General features: G+C 41.5%; 1 protein-coding gene and 1 pseudogene across 1 annotated transcript in view; both read left to right on the top strand.

Annotated features, from left to right (window-relative positions):
* The window catches only part of LOC127976334 (scavenger receptor cysteine-rich type 1 protein M130-like), a 65,116-nt pseudogene extending 40,890 nt beyond the window's left edge, over positions 1 to 24,226 (top strand).
* LOC127976399 (scavenger receptor cysteine-rich type 1 protein M130-like) overlaps positions 1 to 24,674 on the top strand; it is a 226,170-nt gene that overhangs the window by 22,992 nt on the left and 178,504 nt on the right. The gene's annotated exons all lie outside the window — the stretch shown is intronic.

A 24,674-nucleotide genomic window follows, 5' to 3' on the forward strand; every position in this document is an offset into this window, starting at 1 on the left:
TACTTAAATTTTATAGATCTCTTCTAATTTTTTTCTTTTACTGTACACAGAAATAATAAATGTGCGGTTGGTTAATAGTAACAGTCCCTGCAGTGGGACAGTGGAGGTTCTTCATAGAGGTCTGTGGGGAAGAGTGTGTGACAATGGTTGGGATTTGGCTGATGCTGCAGTGGTGTGTAAAGAGCTGGACTGTGGAGAACCTGTAGATATTCTGAGTGATGCTCAGGTTGGACTCAAGTCAGGATCAATCTGGATGAATAATGTTATATGTATTGGATCTGAGTCCACACTGAAAAAATGTGGATCTGTAATATGGGGTTTCCAAAGTGTGTGTCAGAGCAAGAATGCTGGAGTCAACTGCTCAGGTAACCTCACAACTGCATTTTGTTAAAACAGAGGTGTCCAAACTTGTTCCTGGAGGGCCACTGTCCTGCAGAGTTTAGCTCCAACACTAGTTAAACACACCTGAACCAGCTAAGCAAGGTCTTCAGACTCACTAGAATCTTCCAAGCAAGCAAGTTGAAGCTGGCATTGAGGCATTTTTCCATCTCAAAAATATATCTAAATTATGACCTATGCTCTTTATGTCAAATGCAGAAATGTTAGCCCATGCGTTTATGACATCAAGGTTAGATTATTTTAATGCTTTATTGGGTGGTTGTTCTGCACGCTTAAAAAACAAACTTCGGTTAGTCATAAATGCAGCAGCTAGAGTTCTTACTAGAACCAGGAAGTATGACCATATTAACCCGGTTCTGTCAACACTGTACTAAATTAATTAAAGGCTAATTCATACTTATGGTGTTTTTTTCAGGCATCAGACTGGTTGGAGGTTCTCGCTGCTCTGGGAGGTTAGAGATCCTTCATAATCAGACGTGGATGTCAGTGTGTGACACTGTCTTTGACCAGCAGGATGCAGAGGTTGTGTGTAGAGAGCTGGACTGTGGGGCTCCTGTACAGGTGCTGGGAGCAGCTGCTTTTGACAAAGGAGACACTCAGATGTGGACACAAGAGATTCAGTGCAGAGGAAATGAGTCTCAGATTCACCTCTGTCCAACATCACTGCCACAAAAATACTGGTCACATGACAATGATGTTGGACTGGTGTGTGGAGGTTTGAGCATTTATTTTACTGAAATCTTGTCAGATCTTCTGACTCAATATATGAAAGATTTTTTTCTCTCTCTTTATGGGATTCTTCCTACTGTCATTTGCTCCGTTCATAATTATTATCATCTTGTTTTCTGTATTCAGTATACAGACCGTGTGAATGTGAGGTTGGTTGGTGGTCACAGTCGCTGTGCTGGTCGAGTGGAGGTTCTTCACAGAGGTCAGTGGGGAACAGTGTGTGATGCTGGTTGGGATATGACTGAAGCTGCAGTGGTGTGTAGAGAGCTGGACTGTGGAGAACCTGTAGATGCTGTAGAGTGTAGAGTGCTGCTCATTTTGGGCCAGGATCAGGACCAATCTGGAAAAATCGTATGATATGCACTGGATCAGAGACTACACTGAAGAACTGTGGGTCAGTTCAGTTGTATGATTATGACTGTAATCATGATAAAGATGCTGGAGTCATTTGCTCAGGTGAGCAGTTCTAAAATTTAACCAAATAAACCACTGTTGATCCACAAACCTTAAAGGTGGAATGTGTAATATTTGCAAGGATCTATTCACAGAAGTGCAATATAATTTAATTAATAATTAAGTAGCTTCTCTAAAGGGAGGGGTGAGCAGGGGATTGAGACATTGGTGGCAATTCGCAAACCTCACCAATATTTACACACTGCACCTTTAAGTGTTATATCTATTTATTTTTTTTAACACCAAGTGTGAGTAACACCAAGGTCATGGGTACAATATCAGGGAACTGATAAAATGTTAAACTTGAATGTATCAGTAAATATCTTTTTCTGCCAACTACAGGGCAGTCATGGTCTAATTGTTAGTTCAAGTCTTGGTACAGGCAGCACTGTAATCCCAAACAGTTGTACTAGCTCATAACTAATAAGGTCATAACAGTCAAATGTCGTTATGCAGTTGACCAAACTATAAAGTTTTGAGCTCTGTTGAGATTTGTGTCACTTTAATTGAATAGGGCTCAGTATTTTAGAGTTAATTTGTGTGGAACGCTCAAAAAGTTTAGGAACCATGTATTAGCGTCATGACGTTATCGACGTCATGACGTATTGGTGGGTGGGTCTTATCGCTCCCTCAGGAAAGCTGAGTCAGCCATCTTGAATTTGCCTTGATGCGGGTGAAGTTTTGGCAAGCTCATGTGGATGTGGAACACAGTTTAATTTGTTTTTAATTGTTTATATCTGTTTGGAATGCGTACTTTTATACCCCCGCTTCAAACCACCACCACCTCAGTTATTTTCATTAGTCTTATTGCTCTCATTTTCTTAAGCGCTGTCTTATCATCAGCCCTGATTTGGTAAGTAACTCTAATATTTTTTATATATATATATTATATATAAAATAATTACAAATCCAAGTAATTGTAATTTTAGAAGTTGTTGAATGTGACAAATGCGTTAACGTTAAGTTACCTTACTTAGTTCATCTTACAGCAGTGTAACGTTATCAGCGGGTTTCCTGGATGAACTACATTACCCATAATGCATATTTGCCCGGGACATTGACGGTTGAGGAAGGTCCATGAGTTTTGAATTCTCTGGCGGAGTCCGAAAGCATAACGTTATCCCTGATTCCCGCCGTTTTCGCTGTTCGTCGTTAATGCATGTGTGTACTTTGAGTATAACGTTACATATTTAAATAAATGTCTGCGTTATGCAGTAAATATTTTACGTTGGGTTAGGTCGAGCTGTCTGTGATCGCGTGTAACTAAACAACATAATGTGAGCGTGTTATCATGATGCTAACCAGCCCTGTGTTTGTATTTCGTAGGCTCAAGTGTGTGGTTGTGAGATCTTCTCGAAACAGTTCAGGTAGGATGCATTATGAAAGAGTGTTATTAACAATTGGTTTATTTTGTGTTTCCACAGTTATTATTTTGCTATTTATTTCAATCTTTTTATTTCAATTGATCACTTGAACCCTTTATCAATACTTTGTTAAAAACAACAACATAAATAGCATATCTATAAGCACACAACTTTATTTTTTTTAATTTTTTTGTTAATAACTAACTTGCTCATCTTTTAACATTTTCATTTTTACTATAATGAGTGAGTGAGTGAAGTGACATTCAGCCAAGTATGGTGACCCATACTCAGAATTTGTGCTCTGCATTTAACCCATCCAAAACGCACACACACAGAGCAGTGAACACACACACACACACTGTGAGCACACACCCGGAGCAGTGTACAATAAATGTATTTGATAGATTTGGAGACTTTTTTATCTGTGTATTCCCTTTTTCAAATTTCATTTATCATTATGTATTATTTAAAAAAAAAATTTTAACATTAACAAATCATCTTTGTGCGCATGTTGTGTACAGATATTGGACTACAAAGAGTGCTACAGAGAGTCAGTGTTTCACTATCAGACAGGTGCCAATAGGTGAGTTTTGTAAATTGTGTACTAATTTGAATTTTAAATGATTCGCAAGGTTTAGATTTTTTTCAGAAGAACAGAATTTAATTACTGATGTGTTGTCGGCTGGTTGGCATAATCATTTCCCCCCTTGTTCACAATTGTTCACAATGATCACCCCCATCAAAATATAAAGAAAGCTCGAAAAGCTGAGGTCAACTACATCATCAACCTATCAAAGGATCAAACCCCAGCCACTCTGGAAACAATGAGAGAAGAAATCATACATGAAGTCGCTAATGACCACAACCTATGCCCTTCGTCGCCAAGAAATCGTTGGAGCTCTTGTAGCTCCACGGGTGAGAGACGTCGTGGATAGATGGCCAGCCCTACTTATGGAGTCACAGGTAAAAAAAAAAAGAATCTTTCTACATCATTTTACGGTTCTCCCTGTTGAGAGCAATTAATCAACATGACTCTTTAGCATGTCCACTTTGAACATGATTGATTTTTCCAATATTTAAATGACTGTTTTTAAAAATCTAAATTTTCAATAAATTCCCCGAAAAGCAAATGGCAGATGTAAAAGTTGACAACACATCACGCTGTGACAAATTTTTGCCATTCACAGTAAACCAAGTATACAGAGGTTAATTAGATTAATTTCCTTTAGATAACATTGTACTGCCTGTTTTAAATGAAGGACAATTAACTTTCTATTTTGACCTTGATTCTGACTCGTCTCTAATAGAATTGCCCTTGGTTTTGCTACCTGTCAACAGAAAACTTCTTTAAAATACATTCACAATTCTGTTCCTAATTTATCTTTGTGCATTTCTGTGTAATTCTGTCCGTGTACAGGTGTTTGCAGAGTTCCACCGAATCAACAATGTTAACCTGCGCAATCAATTCTACAAGGAGCTGGACAGACACACGCCTAAACTCATTACCTTGTTCAGAGACAAGGCCACCAAGACTGGCAAGATAGCGGAGGAGCTAGCCAGGATCATGATGATTTATGACCTTCAGGTGAATTTTTAACTTTGCATGATTCAGAAACAGATTATTAACAGATTGTTTGCAGACAACTGTAAGAAGCCATCGTGTTAATTGCCCCGACTCGAATTGTGAGGTTAAGTGATTATGCCATGAACACAACATTGTCATCTCATAGGAGATAGATGTCTTGACAAGATGTTTTCTATCAGAAAGAGGAACCTTAAAAAGATACCTTTTCAGCTTCAATTTGAAGAAGTCCAAATAACTACTGTTTATGTGAAATTTGATTTACAATTTGACGGTTTTTCCTTTGAGGTAAATTATTTACAATAGAAAGTTTTAATTTAAAAAATGTTTAACTGAAGAAATGATGACTCAAATACTCAATCTACCATCTATAACAATGACCACCACCAGAATATGGAGCTATTTAACACTTTGATAAAGTGTTTGCTCTGCATTTGTGTAATTACTATTGTAATGGATATTTTTTGTACATCTAGGAACAACGTAATGTAAATATAAGACGGGCACTCGTCCTTCGTGCTCTTCCTGTGTACCTGCGTGAAGATGCCTTCAAGTTCTTCAGGACCTGTAATGTAAGTGTACTGGCCTAACTATCAATCCCTTTGCTTAGCTATTCAATCAGCTTGAACTGAAGCACTAAACATATATACATATTGAAGCTTAAACACATGACATCACTCAAAGAACTCTAGGAGAACCAGGGGGGTATTCCAGAAAGCAAGTGAAAACTCAGAGTGAACTCTGAGATGAGGGAAACAGAGTTATCCATTCCAGAGAGAAACCCTAACCCAGGAACAGCTGCTCTGCCTCTGTTGCATGTGGTGGAGGTGAGCACCACTTCATGTTCATCTACTCAGGAGGATGTTAGGACACAGATCTGTTAAACAGCATCTGTTGGTGGTAAAAGCTACAAGTTAAATTATCCACTAAATAAACTTTTACTTTAATATGTGAAATAAAAACAAAGTGAGGAGCCATTGTGAGACTGTTTTTATATTTCATTTTCAACTGATTTGAATTAAATAAAATAGCCTTAAATAAAACATTGAACAACATTCAACCACTTCCTCAAAGGCTAATATAAAATAAAGTGATGTTAAATTCAAAATATAAAGACGAGCGCATCTAAAACTCTGTCAGTGATTTTTATTATGGCCGCAGTCAGAAAATGTCACCGTACGGGAGCTCCATTGATGATGAGTTTTTACTAGTCGTCAGGCACGAGCTCAACTCTGAGTTAACATACTCAGAGTCGACTTACCTAACTCAGATCAGCTGTTCTGGAACTGAAAACTCAGTTTCACTTCACAGGGTAAGTTAACTCAAGAGTTCAGGGTTAGGCTCAGTTTGTTGAACGTCCTTTCTGGAATATCCCCCAGGACCTGTTTTACTTGAGTTGTTATTCTGCAAACTGATGTGTAGAAATTACATAAATGAAAAGGTAAGTGTAAATCATTCCACTCAACAAAAAGTATGCTAACAGATAGGTGTGAAACTAACATAAGATATAAGCCTATGTAAAGAAAATAGTTTAAACATGTAGCTTAGTTGCAGTCTAAGTGCAACGTGACAGTAATGTCTAGACATCATTACCATGATTTGTATCCTTGAGGAGCTGAACTCATTCATGTATTATTTGTGTTTTATAGTAAGCAGATTGTCCAGACCTCACTGACACTCCGGTGGCTCTCCTGACAGTCGTCACGGATGACACTATTAATGCGGCCCTCTTCAGCCCTGAGAGCATCTGTATCGTCATGGAGGATGAAATACTTGTGAGTGGTCCCACGACTCTGGCTGACTCATTTCTCCTGCTCTTTGGGTATGTCTATGCACTAGACCTACAGTACCCAAAGAATCTTGAACTTACATTCACATTTATCCAAAAAGTTGTGATGTGTCTTGAGGACAACAAACCACTGAAAGGGCGTCTACTGATGCTGAAGAATGATTTGTTTAATGAGTGAATCACTCAGGATGGATTATTTGAGTTGAGTTGAGTATTGAGAAAGTCCCTCCCTTTTTACAAATGTAATAATTTGCCTGTTCTACCTCAGATTTAAGATTTGACACTGTTTGCCTCTTCTACCTCAGATTTAATACATTGATTAGGACATTGAACTTGATGTTGCCAGTTGAAGTACAACCAGTACTTTATTTGAATGTTTTATTATTGACACATATTGTACTTTAAAAAACATTTTGTTTTTATGCGGTCATTTTCTTTTTTTTTTAATTTCACAAGCACTTTTTGACTCCTGCTCCTTTGATTTATGCCTTTTAAAAAGTGCATTGTATTAAATAAAAAAAGTTGTTAAATTGCCACTGTGGTGTCACTTTCATGGTTTCTAACATTATTAGCTGATTGTGTAGTGGGCCGACATCAGTATTTCAGTTTAGAATTAATTTTGAGTGCATCACCCACATTAAGAGTTAAAATTTATTGAAAATTTTGAATTTATTTCCCAAATTATATGAGTTGGAAAATGTTGAAAATTGAGTGTATTTCCCACATTATATGAGTCGAAAAATAGTGAAAAATTTAAGTGTATTTCACACATTATATGAGTTGAAAAATAGTGAAAAATTTGAGTGTATTTCCCACATTATATAAGTTGAAAAATAGTGAAAAATTTGAGTGTATTTCCCACATTATATAAGTTGAAAAATAGTGAAAAATTTGAGTGTATTTCCCACATTATATGAGTTGAAAAATATTGAAAAATTTGAGTGTATTTCCCACATTATATGAGTTGAAAAATAGTGAAAAATTTGAGTGTATTTCCCACATTATATGAGTTGAAAAATAGTGAAATTTTTTAGTGAATTACTCCCTAATTATAAGTTGAGAAATATCAATATTTATAAGATAACATTGAGATAATTTAAGGCAACTGGAAATGTAATTTTTATTTTATGTAAACCTAAAACATTTAAAAACATCACTTAAATGTTTTTGTGTAATCTGTTACAAAATAATTTTTGAGTTCTGTGAACTTATTAGGGTTTACAGTGAGGGATTGTAGTTGGGGGGAGTGAATGTACAGCTTTCCACTTCCACCTTCAATATACCACTACTGATGTGAGACCCTTGAGCAAGGCACCAAACCCCCAGGTGCCACAGCAAAAATGGCTGCCCACTGTTCCGTGTGTGTGTGTACTTGGCTATACATCAGGTCACTTACTTAAATGGATAAATGTAAATCCAGATAATAAAATGATCGATCGACAATAGAATGAAATAAAATTCTTCCACAGAATCTTTTATTGTACCATTTTTTCTGACATTAATACTTGTGCAGTCTGACTCCTGGTATTTTCTTTAAGCTTGCTAATCAGAAATGAGTCAAGTGTTTGCCTTTTTCCTTCCAAAAAAGGCATTAAGTGAACCGTCAGCATTCGTCTGTGTCTTCTAAGGCTAATCATAGTATTAATAGTTCATGTGAATTATATCTTAAGTTTATTTTCTCTCACTACTACTGGTGTCAGGTTGGTTGGAGGATCTCGCTGCTCTGGGAGGTTAGAGATCCTTCATAATCAGACGTGGATGTCAGTGTGTGGCTCTGTCTTTGACCAGCAGGATGCAGAGGTTGTGTGTAGAGAGCTGGACTGTGGGGCTCCTGTACAGGTGCTGGGAGCAGCTGCTTTTGACAAAGGAGACGCTCAGATGTGGACACAAGAGATTCAGTGCAGAGGAAATGAATCTCAGATTCAAATGTGTCCAGCATTACAGAAACACATCCAGGCGCTTCTGTGTGCTGGTAAGAAGATTAATATGAGAGCAATTAGTGGCATAACTAGGATCATATGTGCCCCTGTACACTTGGTCGGGCCCTCACCACACCCACACACAGCTTAAAGGAGAAAAAATAAAATAAAATAAAATATAACACTGTTATTCTGTGTTTGTCCTGAAAGTATTAGAATCTCCTTAAACTATAATTTCCTTAAAGGAATTTTACAAAATAATAGTATTTTGTGATTCTGTTTGTTTATTCTGAAAGGTTATATTTTGTATAATAGGTAAATTTTGGATACAATAATAATCATTAACCCAAGTTCTGTCAGGTGTTGCATGGACAAGCACCACTAAAACATACACTGTAGTTATATATTTGTTTAAATCAGTAATTTTATTATTTCAGATCTTTTGCTCTGAAAAGGACAGTAAATGTAGTCAATATTCTTCATGCTCTGTATTTTAAGACTTCTAAGAAGATAAAATAAGAGTTGTTTCCTTTCATATGTTCACTTTAATGCTGCAAGACTCTATGGCTCTATGGCTCTATGGCTCTATGGCTCTACTAGGAGCCATTTAATCAGATTTCAATTCCTTCAGGAAGCAGATTTTCTGTTGCCCATCGGAAAGCATTTTTCACATGTTCTTAGCTCCCTTTTCAGAGCAGTTTTCACTCCTCTCAAGCAAACATGATGAGTTACAGAAGATGTATCAACTGTTTTTCTAGCTGTCTCCCTCCGAGCGGACAGGAGAAGCGTGCATCCCTGTCATATAACAAGCTGTTAGAAATGGTCGCTCACGCTGTAGATAAACTGGTTAAAATCAGATTAAAGCTGGATGATTTCTCATGAGTTGCGCCCCAGCCCAGGCCCTTAGGCCTTTTCTCTTCTTTCAAGACCTCCACCATGAGATTTCAAAGTCTGGGAAGCAGCTATTTTCGGCATGCATCACAAATCCTGCAGGCCGCAGATTTAGAAACTATTTCTAAAATGACGGATCATTGTTTTGCAGTGATGCTGATTGTTGAAGAAACTCTCATGGCTCATCTCGTGCCAACTTCTGCTCCATTAGCTGCATTTCCACTGTCGGGCCAGTGCGAGCCAGGGCTTAAAGCGGGCCAGGCGGGGCTAATAGCCTTGGGCCAGTAGCACAGAGGCCAGAATAGCGCAGGGTTTCCACAGTCGGTCCTGAAGTTCCGCTGCGCGTCACTAAAACATGCCCTTTACACGCCTCTCAGGAACATCGTCATGCAACCCCATCATTTCACCAACAAAGAAAAGTTATCAGAAAACTAATAAGAAATAAGTCACTGGAACATGCGCGATCACACACAAACATGATAAAAGCATCCGTTTGTTTGCATGCTTTGTTAAATATTCAAATTCTAAAGCATCGATGGTTCACTATAGAATAAGTGATACATTGATCATAATGAATTAATTTATCAGGACTCAAAATGAATCACACAGAAATATGTGTGAAATATGAAAATAGTCTGCTTATTCAGCCGATGTTTCTGTTTATCTGTAGCCACAGTAGCCTGTACGTCACATTTAGAATTAATGATAATATCCATATTTTTATAAAAGCTCCCGAACAAAAACATTATATTTTTTATGATAGGCTACGTGGAGCTAAACTCTCGAGATGAGACTTATGACAGATAATATAAGTTACTAAATAAATACATGATTGTGATAGAGAATAAACAGCTTGACGTCTGATTTCTTCAAGCGGTCATATTTACCATATTGACTATGGTAACATGTTTATAGTCTTTAGCGCATATTGTCTTTTACATCGCTTAAAATATTTCTGCCTTCTTAAGTGATAATAATCGACATCGGATCGCGTTATTTCAAACACTCGCTGCTGACTGAAAGTGAGTTTTGAGCAACTTATTTAAAACAGTTTTTAATGCTGGTGTTATAGCTGTTAGCCTTCTTGAAATGATCCGCAGTGCAGACTCTCTCTAGTTTTATAAAAGCTCCCGAACAAAAACCATTATTATATTTTTATGACATACTGTATGCTAAGCGGAGCTAAACTCTCGAGACGAGACTTACGACAGATTAAATATGTTACTAAATAAATACACAATTGTGATAGAGAATAAGAAGCTGACGTCTGATTTCTCCTGGTTGCATTTTATAAATATTTCTGCCTTGTTTAGTGATTATAGTCCACATCATTTCAAACACTCGCTTCTGAGTAAGAGTGATTTTTTTACTCTTATGAACTCTCCCCCTTAAGACTTATTTTAAAAAATCTTTAATACTGCTATCTTTCTGAAATGATCCGCGCTGACGCACTCCAGACGCGGAGAAACTCCGCCTTTGTTCATAACCCCTCCTCTAGCCCCAGCTGGCCCGCTTTGGCTCAAGGTTTTCGTCGGCCAAAAAACCCTGGCCGTTGGCCCAGAGGAAGCCCGGAAGAGGCACAATCAAGCCCTGGAAGTGACAGTGGAAACGCGACTGGCCCTAGCACGCACTAGCATGCCCGGTTTAAGCTCGACAGTGGAAACATGGCTATTGTGGAAGTCACGTTGCCTGTTGCCTTCCAAACCGTGTAGAATGACCTCTTCTACGCTTAGTAAATCTTACATGGCCACTGGACAGGCAGCAGCCTTACTTCATTCCATGGCTGTACTTCATGCTTATTAAGCTGATTTATTAAAACAGCTCAATGAGGTAGAATGCCTGACTGTTAAGGAGCTCAGACGGGATACTTACTTGGCCATGAGGGCTAGTCAGAATATACTCTGTTGTTCTTTAGATATACTCAGGGAGCCAAGGTTACATATGTAACCGAGACGTTTTTGCTCAAAGAGCATACAGGGCTAAAGTGCAACTACCTAACCTTCATGCCACTTTTAAATGCAGGGACATCTCTTTAGATTGATTGATTGATTTTTGTCTCTGTCTTTCTCTCTATTTTTCTCTTAGTTGTGATGAATGTGAGATTGGTAAATGGTAACAGTCCTTGTGCTGGTCGAGTGGAGGTTTTTCACAGAGGTCAGTGGTGAACAGTGTGTGATGATGGCTGGGATATGGCTGATGCTGCAGTAGTGTGTAGAGAGCTGGACTGTGGAGAACCTGTAGATGCTTTGGTTAATGCTCATTTTGGTCAAGGATCAGGACCAATCTGGATGAGTGTTTTAACATGTACAGGAACAGAGTCTACACTGAAGAACTGTGGATCAGCAGGTTGGAATTTATATGCCTGCACTCATAATCATGATGCTGGAGTCATCTGCTCAGGTGAATAAAATTTAACCTCAAACCCACACTTTCTGATAATTTTTTTCTATAAAATCCCTTACGAAAGGAAAATAGATTTACCAATATATTTCTTAAAATATATTGTGATATATTGTAATATATAATTTTCCCTTTTTATTTTCTAATATTTTATATATTTGAATACATTTAATGATATATTGATGATACATATATTATATAATATATTGCAAAATATACAAATGATTGCCGCTTTCAATATATTGCAATATATTGGAAAAAATAAATATATATAAGAATATATGCCTAATATATTACATGACATTTTCCAATATACTGCAATATATTTTTGTTTCATAAGGGATAAAAGATATAGAAAATAAAGATATATATTTTTGGATGGGGTTATCTGTGATTCAAACAAGCCTGTCTTATTCTTAGAATGAATTACCACTTAAGAATTAGGCAACTTAACTTTTTTTTTTTTGAATCTGCCATGATTATTTTACTGCATTTTCACAATGAATTAAAAAAAATATTACAGTTCATCATCATTTTTATCATATGTTTACCTTCATGTTGTTTAAAACTTAAGAGTTTCAAGATATTCAACAGAATATGCAGGGTGCTCAATTCCAAATACTAAAAGAGATCTGTGACCTCAACTGTAAAGATTTAAAGGGTTAGTTCACCCAAAAATGAAAATGAGGCTGTGTTTTACTCTAGAGGCATCCTAGGTGTTCTTCTTTCAGACGAATGCAGTTGTATTTATATTAAAAATGTTCCTGTCTATTCCAAGTTCTATTGTAGTCTTCAGGTTGCAGTGTATTGAAATCCTCTGACATTCTTCTTTACAAATTCTCGTTTTGAACTTCTAATTCGTGACTGTTGTTATGTTGTTGTCACAGTGTCTGGGTTGTTGTTCCCCGGGGTTCCACTAGATGTCCTCCTTCTCACGGTGTCTGTCCCAGATCACTTCCTGTTCCCTTATATGGTCACCTTCCTCCTTGTTACGTAATTGATTGTTCCCCCCACCTGTCTCCTGTTTCCCCATTATCCTTCTGTGTATAAATACCCAGTCTGTCTCAGTCTATGTTACGGAGTCCTTGTTTAAATGTTACCGTTATTCATTCCCGTCATCCTTGTCTTGCCTTGCGTTAGTGTCTTGTTAATGTCTGCTTTGATCTGCTGGTTTTGACCCTGCCTGGACTGTTTACTCTATTGGATTACCCCTTTAATAAACGACGTACCTGCAAATTGGTTCCTTCTTCGTGTTTCCTAACACCTAACGTGACAGAAGGACTCCGTCACCAAGAGAACCAGCAGGTATGTCTGCCCATGCCTCATCCCCAGTCACAGAGCGGGACAGAGGCGGTTTCGAAGGAACTCGCCTGGTGGTTTTCCGTGGAACCAGGGGAGGTCGTCGAGGAGGAGGTGGGCGAGAGGAAGCACGGCGCAAGATGGCCACCGACCCAGCGCCGCTGTGGTGCGTAACCACCAACCCCGCACCACGAGGCCAGATGGAAGCCAGCCTCACCCCACAGGGCAAGATGGCTGCCAGCTCAACACCAACGCCCAAAAGGGCCGCTAATACCCTTCTCGACTACTTCGAGAGGCTATCGGGTATACTAGAAGTTCCCAAGACGGTTCACGTCATGGCCGCTGAGCCAGCGCCACAGCACAAGATGGCCGCCAGCCCAGAGCCACAGCACAAGATGGCCACCAGCCCAGAACCAAGGCACAAGATGGTTGATTCAACGCCTGAGTCGCCAGTACAGGTGCCACCGACTCGCCGTCATAGGGGGCGGAGGACGAGGAGACAGGCGTCGACCGTCCCTCAAGTCCTGGAGAATGTTCCCGAGGCTGAGGCTGTTCCCGAGGAGGTGCTCGATGCTGTTCGAGAGGCCGAGGCAGTGCCCGATGCAGTGCCCGATGCAGTTCCCGAGGCGATGCCCGATGCGGTTCCCGAGGCGGTGCCCTATGCGGTTCCCGAGGCGGTGCCCGATGCTGTTTCCGAGGCGGTGCCCGATGCCGAGGCACATTCCGTTGCCGTTCTGGAGGCCAAGGCGGTGCCCGATGCGGTTCCCGAGGCGGTGCCCGATGCTGTTCCCGATGCCGAGGCACAGTCCGTTGCCGTTCTGGAGGCCGAGGCGGTGCCCGATGCGGTTCCCGAGGCGGTGCCCGATGCGGTTCCCGAGGCGGTGCCCGATGCGGTTCCCGAGGCGGTGCCCGATGCAGTTCCCGAGGCGGTGCCCGATGCAGTTCCCGAGGCGATGCCCGATGCTGTTCCCGAGGCTGCTCCCGAGGAGGTGCTCGCTGCTGTTCGAGGGGCCGAGGCGGTGCCCGATGCAATTCCCGAGGCGGTGCCCGATGCAGTCCCCGAGGCGGTGCCCGATGCAGTCCCCGAGGCGGTGCCCGATGCAGTTCCCGAGGCGGTGCCCGATGCTGTTCCCGAGGTGGTGCCCGATGCTGTTCCCGAGGCTGAGGCTGTTCCCGAGGAGGCGCTCGCTGCTGTTCGAGAGGCCGAGGCGGTGCCCGATGCAATTCCCGAGGCGGTGCCCGATGCAGTCCCCGAGGCGGTGCCCGATGCAGTCCCCGAGGCGGTGCCCGATGCAGTCCCCGAGGCGGTGCCCGATGCAGTGCCCGAGGCGGTGCCCGATGCAGTGCCCGAGGCGGTGCCCGATGCAGTTCCCGAGGCGGTGCCCGATGCAGTTCCCGAGGCGGTGCCCGATGCAGTTTCCGAGGCGGAGCCCGATGCTGTTCCCGAGGCGGAGCCTGATGCTGTTCCCGAGGCGGAGCCTGATGCTGTTCCCAAGGCCGAGGCTGTTCTCGAGGAGGTGCTCGCTGCTGTTCGAGAGGCCGAGGCGGTGCCCGATGCTGTTCCCGAGGCGGTGCCCGATGCCGAGGCGGTGCCCAAGGTCGTTCCCGATGTGGTGATCGATGCCGTTCTGGAGGCTGAGGCAGTGACCACGAGGATGTGGTGGTCGTCCGCTCCGCCCAGGGGGACTCTGGCGGTGACCACAAGGCTGTGGTGGTCTTCCGCTCCGCCCTGGAGGGCTCTGACTTTGACCACAAGGCTGTGGTGGTCTTCCGCTCCGCCCTGGAGGGTTTTGACTTTGACCACAAGGCCGTGGTGGTCTTCCGCTCCGCCCTGGAGGGCTCTGGCCTTGACCACACGGCTGTGGTGGTCATCTGCTCCGCCCTGGTGGACGCCTCAACATGTCCTTCATGGACTTCTGTTTTGTGTTTTTTGAGTTCTGTTATGTTTCTGTCTGTTCCCTTTAGTTTAGTCTGGCCCTCCGTCCCTCCCCCTGTACCTCCTCCGGTCCTCCTCCCTCCTGGTCTCCCTGTTTTAGGTTTACATTTCTGGTGTTTGTCCCCATGTGTTCCTTTTCTGGCCCTCCGTCCCTCCCCCTGAGCCTCCACCTGTCCGCCTCCCTCCTGGTCTCTGTGTTGTGTTTTGTCTTGGAGTGTCTGGGAGCCGCTCCGTAGAGGGGGGGTACTGTCACAGTGTCTGGGTTGTTGTTCCCCGGGGTTCCACTAGATGTCCTCCTTCTCACGGTGTCTGTCCCAGATCACTTCCTGTTCCCTTATATGGTCACCTTCCTCCTTGTTACGTAATTGATTGTTCCCCACACCTGTCTCCTGTTTCCCCATTATCCTTCTGTGTATAAATACCCAGTCTGTCTCAGTCTATGTTACGGAGTCCTTGTTTAAATGTTACCGTTATTCATTCCCGTCATCCTTGTCTTGCCTTGCGTTAGTGTCTTGTTTATGTCTGCTTTGATCTGCTGGTTTTGACCCTGCCTGGACTGTTTACTCTATTGGATTACCCCTTTAATAAACGACGTACCTGCAAATTGGTTCCTTCTTCGTGTTTCCTAACACCTAACGTGACAGTTGTGACGCATGCGCAAAGCTGAACTCATACCTCATCCATCCAGAACTCCTTCCATTTAAAACAGTGAGCACAAGCAAGATTAAAATGATTATAACATTTTGAATTATGGATGAATTATGACTTTTTGTATGGATGTGCACTTTTTATTTATTTATTTAACTTCTTTTGGACTGAAGCACTGCAATGATAGAGCTTGGAAATTGCCAAGACAATTTTTAATATAACTCTGAATGGATTTGTTTGAAAGAAGAAAGTCATATACACTTAGTTTGCCTCTGTGATTAGTAAAACCAGAAACAATTTATAAGAGTCATGCCACTTCCTCTATCCTCAATACAACTATACACGGAAAACCCATAACAGCAAAGATGGCGGTTGTATGCACATGTCGCACCCCTCTTGCGGGAAAGCCAATCATCTGCTTTTAACAGTCAAGCTGGGAAACATTTAAGCCTATCGTCTGGTTCCACTGACTTATGCGCACAGTTGAGGAACCCTTGCGCATCCGTAGTAAAAGTATAACCTGTGGGGAAAAAGGCATTTAAACATTATTTTGGGGCAAAGTCATCCAAATTTTCCAGCGATTTTTATCATATTTTACTGTTGTTTCTATACATGCAGTTTTATGTCCCAGTGACCAGTGAAAGTGCAGTTCTGACTCTCTGCCATTTCATTTAGATAGGAGCCTGGTCTTGTTAGTCCGAAATAGCTGCCCGGAGGTGTTGCCAAAATGGCGGCCGAGTGGCACGACTTGCCTAAAAGGACTTTGGTAAAACACAGCCTAATTTTCATTTTTGGGTAAACTAAGCCTTTTAAGAAGCATTTTAAGTGAATGACAACTACAATGATATATAGTTTATTGAAACTGAACTGCGAAAACATGCTCATTCTTAATTTCTGTACATTTATACAGTACATCAAAAACATTTAGCCAGTCACAATGAGCTAATAAGTATAAAGAGGGATAGAGCTTGTCCCGAATCATGCCTCTGTGGTTCCCCCAATTAGCACAAGAGGGCAACATCACCTAAATAGTAGATTTCCTCTTGTACTTCTTTTCCCATGACCCCCCACCTGGCGCTGATTACGAGCGCACCTGTTTCTCATTGCCAGGACTATTTAAACTGCACACTCACATGCTCTTATTGTGAAATCTTATTTTGCCTTGGTTGATATTTCTCAGTGTTTGCTTGTGCTACTCTGTTGGATTACCGTGTTTGACCTATGACTCTTACCTGTTTCACGATTGTTTGTTACCTGCCCCAATCTCCTTGCTCTGTTGTTTGGATTTTCGTATGTATTGTTTCCTGCCTGCCCTGACTCTGCTGTGGTCTTGTCTCTGCTAATCCTCATGCAAAGTCTGATTCATTTCTGCGAACCCGTTCTTTTCGGACAGTTTGGTTCATTGAATTAGTTTAAAAATAAGATTCATGTGTTCCTGAGGTCATCAAGCAATCATGTCATGCATTTCTTTTCTAACAACTCAGTGCTATGTTGGATTAAAGATTCAAAAAGTATAAAGAAAAATATAAACTTTAAATTATAATTAAAATATAAATTATTTTCAATTAGAAAATATTTGAATAAAATAAGTATTTATTTACGACAATTGATGGAGTACTGAATGCTGCAAGCACAAGCAGCACTGTCAAGGTAGCATTTCGTCAGTCATTTTCTTCGCCAAGGGTTTTCCAGATGTTTATACAAGATTCAATTCCCTGCAAATTTCAAAGAACACACTTCGAAGGATCTGCCCTTCAAAGGTGTAATGATAGTTTGAGAATCTGTTAGGCTATATACGGTAATATGTAGAGCAATGTATACCTGTTTGTGGCATGCGTAGCTAATGAGAGATATGAGAGTCTACAGTGTGTTCATTCATGCCGCTTGATGTGACGCAGTTGTGAATAAAGGACCGAAACGGAGCAATGCTTCTATTTGCCTGACTATACATGACATCCTAACATTACATGGTGTAAGAAGTCAAAGTGTCAACATGGCAAAGTTTTCTCCACCCGAAAGTTTTGACTTCAGTCATCCCGAGCTCTGGCCTGAATGGAAGCAGCGTTTACACAGATTCTGAATAGCCACGAAGCTGGACAAAGAGTCGGGAGAAGTTCAGGTTTGTACGCTTTTATATTCTCTCGGGAAGGAGGCAGAACACATCATCAATACATTTGTGTATGCAGCGGATGGTGACGAGAATAGGTACGACATAGTTTTAGAAAAGCTGAACAATTACTTTGTGCCTAAAGTCAACGTGATACATGAACGGGCGAGATTTTATCAGCGTGTTCAAAAGCAAGGTCAAAGCGTGGAAGAATTAATTCGTACCTTACATGAACTGGCTGAAACATGCGCATTTGGAGAAGATAAAAGTGAAAATATAAGAGACAGACTGGTGATTGGTGTTCTGGATAAAGTGATGTCCCAAAGATTACAAATGATGTCTGACTTGTCGCTTGAGAGAGCATGTAGGCACACACGGCAATCGGAACAGATAAAAAGTCACGTTTCCGAACAGAATGGCTCTACAGCATTCAATGAAGTCGTACGGAGAAAGCACAGTGCATCATTTCGACCAAAAGGAGCGTTCAAGCCAGAAAGCAGAGAGAGAAAATGGACACAGAGAACAAATAGCCAGAAAAACACACAATTAAATGACCCAATTGAGGGGAAATGCATGCGTTGTGGCAAACAACATCCAAAGAGCGTCAACTGCCCAGCGAGAAGAGCAGAGTGTCGAAAGTGCGGTAAGAGAGGCCATTATGCTATTGTGTGTCGTACCCTACATGTTAGTGATGTAAATGTAGTGCAGGACGAGCTCGAAGATTCGTTTTTCCTTGGAGCAATCACAGTAAAGGACTCAAGTGACGCATGGTCCATAACCATGAGGATTCAAGATACGGATGTGGAGTTTAATATAGACACTGGTGCAGACATTAGTGTCATATCGGAACAAACCTATAAAGCTCTCAACACAAGGCCTAACTTAATGTTCGTGAATGCAGCACTGGATTGTCCAGGAGGGAAATTAAGAAGTTCAGGAAGATTTGAGGCCAGCACGCACCACAAGGGAAACAAGTACTGCTTTACTGTTTTTGTCATAACAGGTCAGTCTGTTAATAATTTGTTGAGTCGAGAAGTTTCTGCTGCCCTGGGGTTAGTTCAATGGATTAACGACGTGAGTTCACCCTGTGAGTCGGTTGGACTTTTGAGAACCGCTCCTGTGAAAATCAAGCTGAAAGCGGATGCAGTCCCATATGCCATTACGACAGCCAGGAGAGTGTTGGTTCCCTTACTTTCTAAAGTGAAAGCTGAACTAAACAGAATGGTGAAGTGTGGCGTGATTGAAGAAATTAAAGAGCCTACTGAATGGTGTGCACCGATGATACCTGTGCCTAGGATGAATGGCCAGGTGAGAATATGTGTAGGTCTAAATTGTTTAAATCAAGCAGTCGAACGAGAAAGGTATATTCTACCAACCCTTGATGATATACTTCCTCAGTTGTCAGGTGCAACAATGTTTTCACTACTAGATGCAACGAGTGGATTTTGGCAAATTCCTCTGGAGAAGGAGAGTGCTAAATTCACGACATTTATAACACCGTTTGGGAGGTATTTCTTTCATAGGCTTCCTTTTGGAATCTCCAGCGCACCAGAGATATTTCAAAGAGAGATGAATAACCTCTTAAGAGACCATGAAGGTACAGCAGCATACATGGATGACATAATAATCTACGGAGAAACACCAGAGATTCACGATTGTCGTTTAAAGAGGGTCTTGAAGACACTTTTTGATGCGGGATTGAAACTCAATGATGACAAATGTCTTTTGAGGCAAAAGCAGATACAATTTCTGGGTCATATCATTGATGCTCGTGGAGTCAGACCAGATGAGAAAAAGGTTGAGGTCATACTGAATATTCAGCCTCCAAAGAATGTGACAGAAGTAAAGAGGATTTTGGGAATGGTTCATTATCTAGGTCGATACCTACCTGGCTTGGCTGAAACAACCCGCCCACTTAATGATCTCCTTAAAGCCGATACAGTTTGGACTTGGAGTCATGCACAGGAACAAGCACTCACAAGAGTCAAAGAGCTCCTGACTGAAGCACCAGTTCTATCTTTCCAAACCAACCATTGTAAGTGCAGACGCTAGCAGTTATGGACTAGGAGGAGTCCTCTTCCAGCAGCATGATGGATGTTGGAGACCTGTAGCTTACTGTTCGCGTACCTTAACCAACACCGAAACCAAATACGCACAGATTGAAAAAGAATGTCTCAGCGTGGTGTGGGCTTGTGAGAGATTTTCCAAATACTTGTACGGTCTGGACAGTTTTGTAATTCACACGGATCATAAACCGTTGATTCCGCTCATCAACAGCAAGGAAAATGACATGGTTCCTTTGAGATGCCAGCGACTGTTGATTCGATTGATGAGGTTCAATGCTAAAGCTGAATATGTGCCAGGTAAATCACTGGTTGGAGCTGATGCTCTTTCTAAACATCCATCTTCAACACCAGATCTGGATTCAGTGGAGCTTATGAATGACATTACGGCTTTGGAGGAGTACACTAGAGCTGCCTGGCCAATGTCATGTTCACGAATGAACGAGGTAATTGAAAGCACAAAGACTGATCCTGAGTTGCAAGTGGTGATAAAGTATGTTAGACAGGGATGGCCAAAGTATCCTTCACAAGTTCCAGAGCACGTCAAGCCTTACTTCGCTGTGAAGGATATGATGTCTGTGTGTGATGATCTTCTGATTTACAGTGACAGGATCGTTGTTCCAAGTGCTATGAGAGCTGAGGTCAAGAGGAAACTTCATGATGGTCACATGGGGATCGTCAAGTGTAGAAAAGGATTGGCCTGGGATTAGCAAGGAGATCCAGGTATCTATAGAGAACTGTGCTTTCTGTCGAATAAATAAACCAGCACAACACAGAGAACCTCTGATGAATACCCCATTACCAAACGCACCGAAACGCAAAAGAAACTGATGCCTGAGTGGCCTGATTTTTCGAAGGTGAGAGAAACCGACAATATGGCTGTTGTGGCAAAATTTAAATCAACTCTCATCAGCATAAGAGACAGACTCATTCTCAGGTATAATTAAAAAGAAAGCATTTATTCTTTGCAAAGAAGGTCAGACAGTCATACAGCAACACTGAGTTCCTGCAGAGTGAAACCGACCCAGTAAGAGGGCAGTCCTGCACCTTATATATCTCTGCTGCTTCCAAGGTTATACAGACTGAACAGCTGTAACTTTCCACACATAACAAGGAACACTCTCTATGGGCGGTTTCTCACACATTTAGGACTTAGGTGACCCCCTCAGGTCATCCTCAGGCCTTGTTCCCCCACTTTATGGCCCAATGACCCTCTCAGGTCATACTCAGACATCTGTTTTCCCCCCAGGTGTCACCCTTCTTAACCACACAGCAATTCTAAGAAAACACATGCATATATAGGCATACAGAAGCAATGTTAAATGAATTTTTCCACCACATGGCGAAAGCTAATAACAAGCTTTATTATGACAGACGTCATGGTTGTCGATCGTTGCCTGAACTCAAACCTGGAGATCCAGTTACAGTCAAAACGGGCAATGAGAAAGTATGGAACAAGACTGCTACGGTTGTATGCAAACACACAACACCAAGATCTTACATAATTTGCACAAAGAATGGAGACTTGAGAAGAAACAGAAAGCATCTACACTTCCTCAATCCATCTTCATGCCAACATGATTCAGATGAAGAGAAAAGTGTGGATGAGGAACTGGCACAAGCTGAACAATATCCAAATAATCAGGATCAAAACATAGAACAAGAAGTTCCAGGACAACCTAAAAGGGTTGTTACGCGTAAAGGAAGAGTTGTTAAACAGCCGGGATACATGAAAGATTTCATAGTTAGTACATAGATTGCCACGTGAGGCAGAATAATCCTCGGCTTCTACGTGGGTGACTGGTAGTCTACCCGGAATCCCCAGATCAGGGGTGCCCAAACCTGCTCCTGGCGATCGACTGTCCTGCAAAGTTTGGCTCCAACCCTAATCAAACACACCTGCCTTTAATTTTATGTGAGCCTGAAGACCTTAATTAGTTGCTTCAGGTGTGTTTGATTAGGATTGGAGCTAAACTTTGCAGGACAGTCGATTGCCAGGAGCAGGGCTGGGCACCCCTGCCCTAGATAGTCATTCGTGATTCTAAAGAAGATTTAAGTTCTGAACAATTGTTAAATAAGATGTTAAAAGACAAGAAAAGAAGACACTGAAAGATGTTTGTTTCTTATCTTTGTTGGTGTTTGTTGTTGTGACATTCTCATGTGTTACAGAATATTATTTGAAAAAGGGGAAGATGTAATGATAGTTTGAGAATATATAGAGCAATGTATACCTGTTTGTGGCATGCGTAGCTAATGAGAGATATACGGCATTGAGTCTACGTTCATTGAGTGTTCGTTCATGCCGCTTGATGTGGCACAGTTGTGAATAAAGGACCGAAACGGAGCAACACTTCTATTTGCCTCACTATACATGACATCCTTACAATACAAAAGGGAATAGGGCAGGGGTTGTCAATTAAGTTTGGCATCGGGCCAAAAAACGAGTATTCAAATATTTATTTATATGACATTTAACGAGAAAACCATTTGACATTATTTTTTAAAATACAAGTTTTTAACACTATTTTTTTAACACAAAAGTATTTCCATTTTGTAAGATAATTTTGATCCAAGTAAGTCCAAACATCGGTTGGCAGATGACGACCTTCTGTGATCAAATAAATAATCTTGTTGTTGACATGCTCCACAGCGCCACCCAGTGCATTTAGTTATAACTGACTTTTAGCTAGCGTGCTTTATCATGGATTCCATGCATTTACGGCCAGCATTGGCAAGACATAGTAAAATCAAATACTGCTTTTATTTTTTTCGAATAATAATCACAGATCTAATAATCGACTGATTGTGCACACCCCTAATAAGAACGCAACAGTATTCGAATCTGCTTTTTAACATAAGGAAAAGTGACCAAAGGTATTTTTTATGAAAAGAAGCAGCCTAGGCAGATATTGTATATGAAGGAGAGGAGATGATTATAAAAATTTTCATCTTGGGAAATGCAATAATAATGATAATAATAATAATAATAAGACTTTCATCATTTACAGTACACCATCAAAAATGTATATGTGTATATATATGAAACACTTTTAGTGTTAAAAATGTAATTGCATGTAAAACTTGCCACATCCAAAACCTGTTAAACATAATAAGCTAACCTAATGCTCACTTTTATGCAATATAAACGGGTCATAAACACTCCAGACTTTCTGATGGGTCTCATCTTTGCTCTGGGAGGTTGGAGATATATCATAATCAGATGTGGATGTTAGTGTGTGATGCTGTCTTTGACCAGCAGGATGCAGAGGTTGTGTGTAGAGAGCTGAACTGTGGGGCTCCTGTACAGGTGCTGGGAGCAGCTGCTTTTGACAAAGGAGACGCTCAGATGTGGACACAAGAGATTCACTGCAGAGGAAATGAATCTCAGATTTCATTCTGTTCGATATTGTCACCACACAAACACAACTGCACCAGTGACAACACTGTGGGACTGATCTGCTCTGGTTAAGTATAAATATTCAGCATCTCTTCATTTGTTTTTGATAGTCATGTCTTAGATTTAAGATATAAAGTGATAAATCTAAAGATACATTTATAATTTTTTTTCTGAACTTTCCTTACTTTGCCTAGGTTACACTGCTCTCAGGCTGTTAAACAGTTCAGACTCTTGTTCTGGAAGAGTGGAGCTTCAGTTCCTCAGTAAATGGGGCACAGTGTGTGATGCATTCTGGGATATGAGAGCTGCCAGTGTTCTCTGTAAACAGCTGAATTGTGGGATTGCTCTGTCTGTTGTGGGATCAGACTGGTTTGGAGAGGGAAGTGGTGAAATCTGGGCTGATGTGTTTGATTGTGTCGGGAATTAAAAAAAAACTCTCAGAATGTTCCATCTCTTCATGGAGTCGAGCTGAATGTTCTCATAGACGAGATGTTGGAGTCATCTGCTCTGGTGAGGCCATATTACTGTAAGATTGACTGATATTATGCTGCTCAAAGACTCAATAAGAAATACAATATTTAATCTCTAATGTATTTAACATATTTATTTTAGACTGAAAATTTAATGTTCTTGTAGGTTATTTCTAAATTGATTTATTAATATATAAAACGTTTTATTTTCAAACTTGTAGTATTTTAGTAAAATTTCAGTAAAATTTCAGATCTTTTTTACTCAGATTCCTCTCTGGCTCTTCATGATGGTCTGGTGCGGTTGTCTGGAGAGAGACAGTGTGAGGGGGAGGTGGAAGTTTTCATCCATCAGGTCTGGAGGAGAGTTCTGCTGGACTCCTGGAGTCTCTCTGAATCCTCTGTGGTCTGCAGACAGCTGGGCTGTGGCTCTGTGCTGAACTTCTCCGGCTCCTCTTCATCCAGTCCTGAACACAGTCATGAGTGTGTGACGGGCTTCCAGTGCTCTGGGAGTGAAGCTCATCTGGGGAACTGCAGATCTCCACAAAATGATGTTTTATTAACAAAGTTCGGGAGAAGCACGAGCAGATAATTAACACAGGTGGAGAGCACTCAGCAATCAATGGTAAGAGGTATATATACAGCAGTCTCACCTCAATTCATTTGACAGTCTCGCAGCATCCCCCCACCACCCCTTCTCCACACTTCTAGTCCTAAACCACTTACATAGGGTAGGGGGGAGTACTCTGGGTTCGGGCCGAACTCCGAGCTCAGAGCCCTCCCTCCGGACAGCACGCCAAATACGCATTAAACTTTACCCTCCCAATTGTATGTAAGTGTGAACTCATGAACTCTCAACTGCAGCTCCATACAACAGCTGTCAATCACCTGCATCCGTGAGAACATACACATCTGGACAGATTCTTCAGTTGTTTGTGATCAATAATGTGATTATTGTAATGTGATCTCTGAATATCAGGTCAGGGGTCCATCAGGCTGGTGGGTCCTGGGGGAGACTGTGTAGGGAGGCTGGAGGTTTTTCACAATGGCTCATGGGGGACAGTGTGTGATGACTCCTGGGATATTAAAGATGCTCATGTGGTGTGCAGACAGCTGCAGTGTGGAGTGGCCCTCAGTAACCAGCAGGTACCAGCCTGGTTTGGACCTGGTTTTGGACTCATATGGCTGGATGAGGTGGAGTGTGAGGGGAATGAGACGTCCCTGTGGAGCT

The sequence above is a fragment of the Carassius gibelio genome, chromosome A4, assembly GCF_023724105.1.
Source record: "Carassius gibelio isolate Cgi1373 ecotype wild population from Czech Republic chromosome A4, carGib1.2-hapl.c, whole genome shotgun sequence".
NCBI classification, from domain to species: domain Eukaryota; kingdom Metazoa; phylum Chordata; class Actinopteri; order Cypriniformes; family Cyprinidae; genus Carassius; species Carassius gibelio.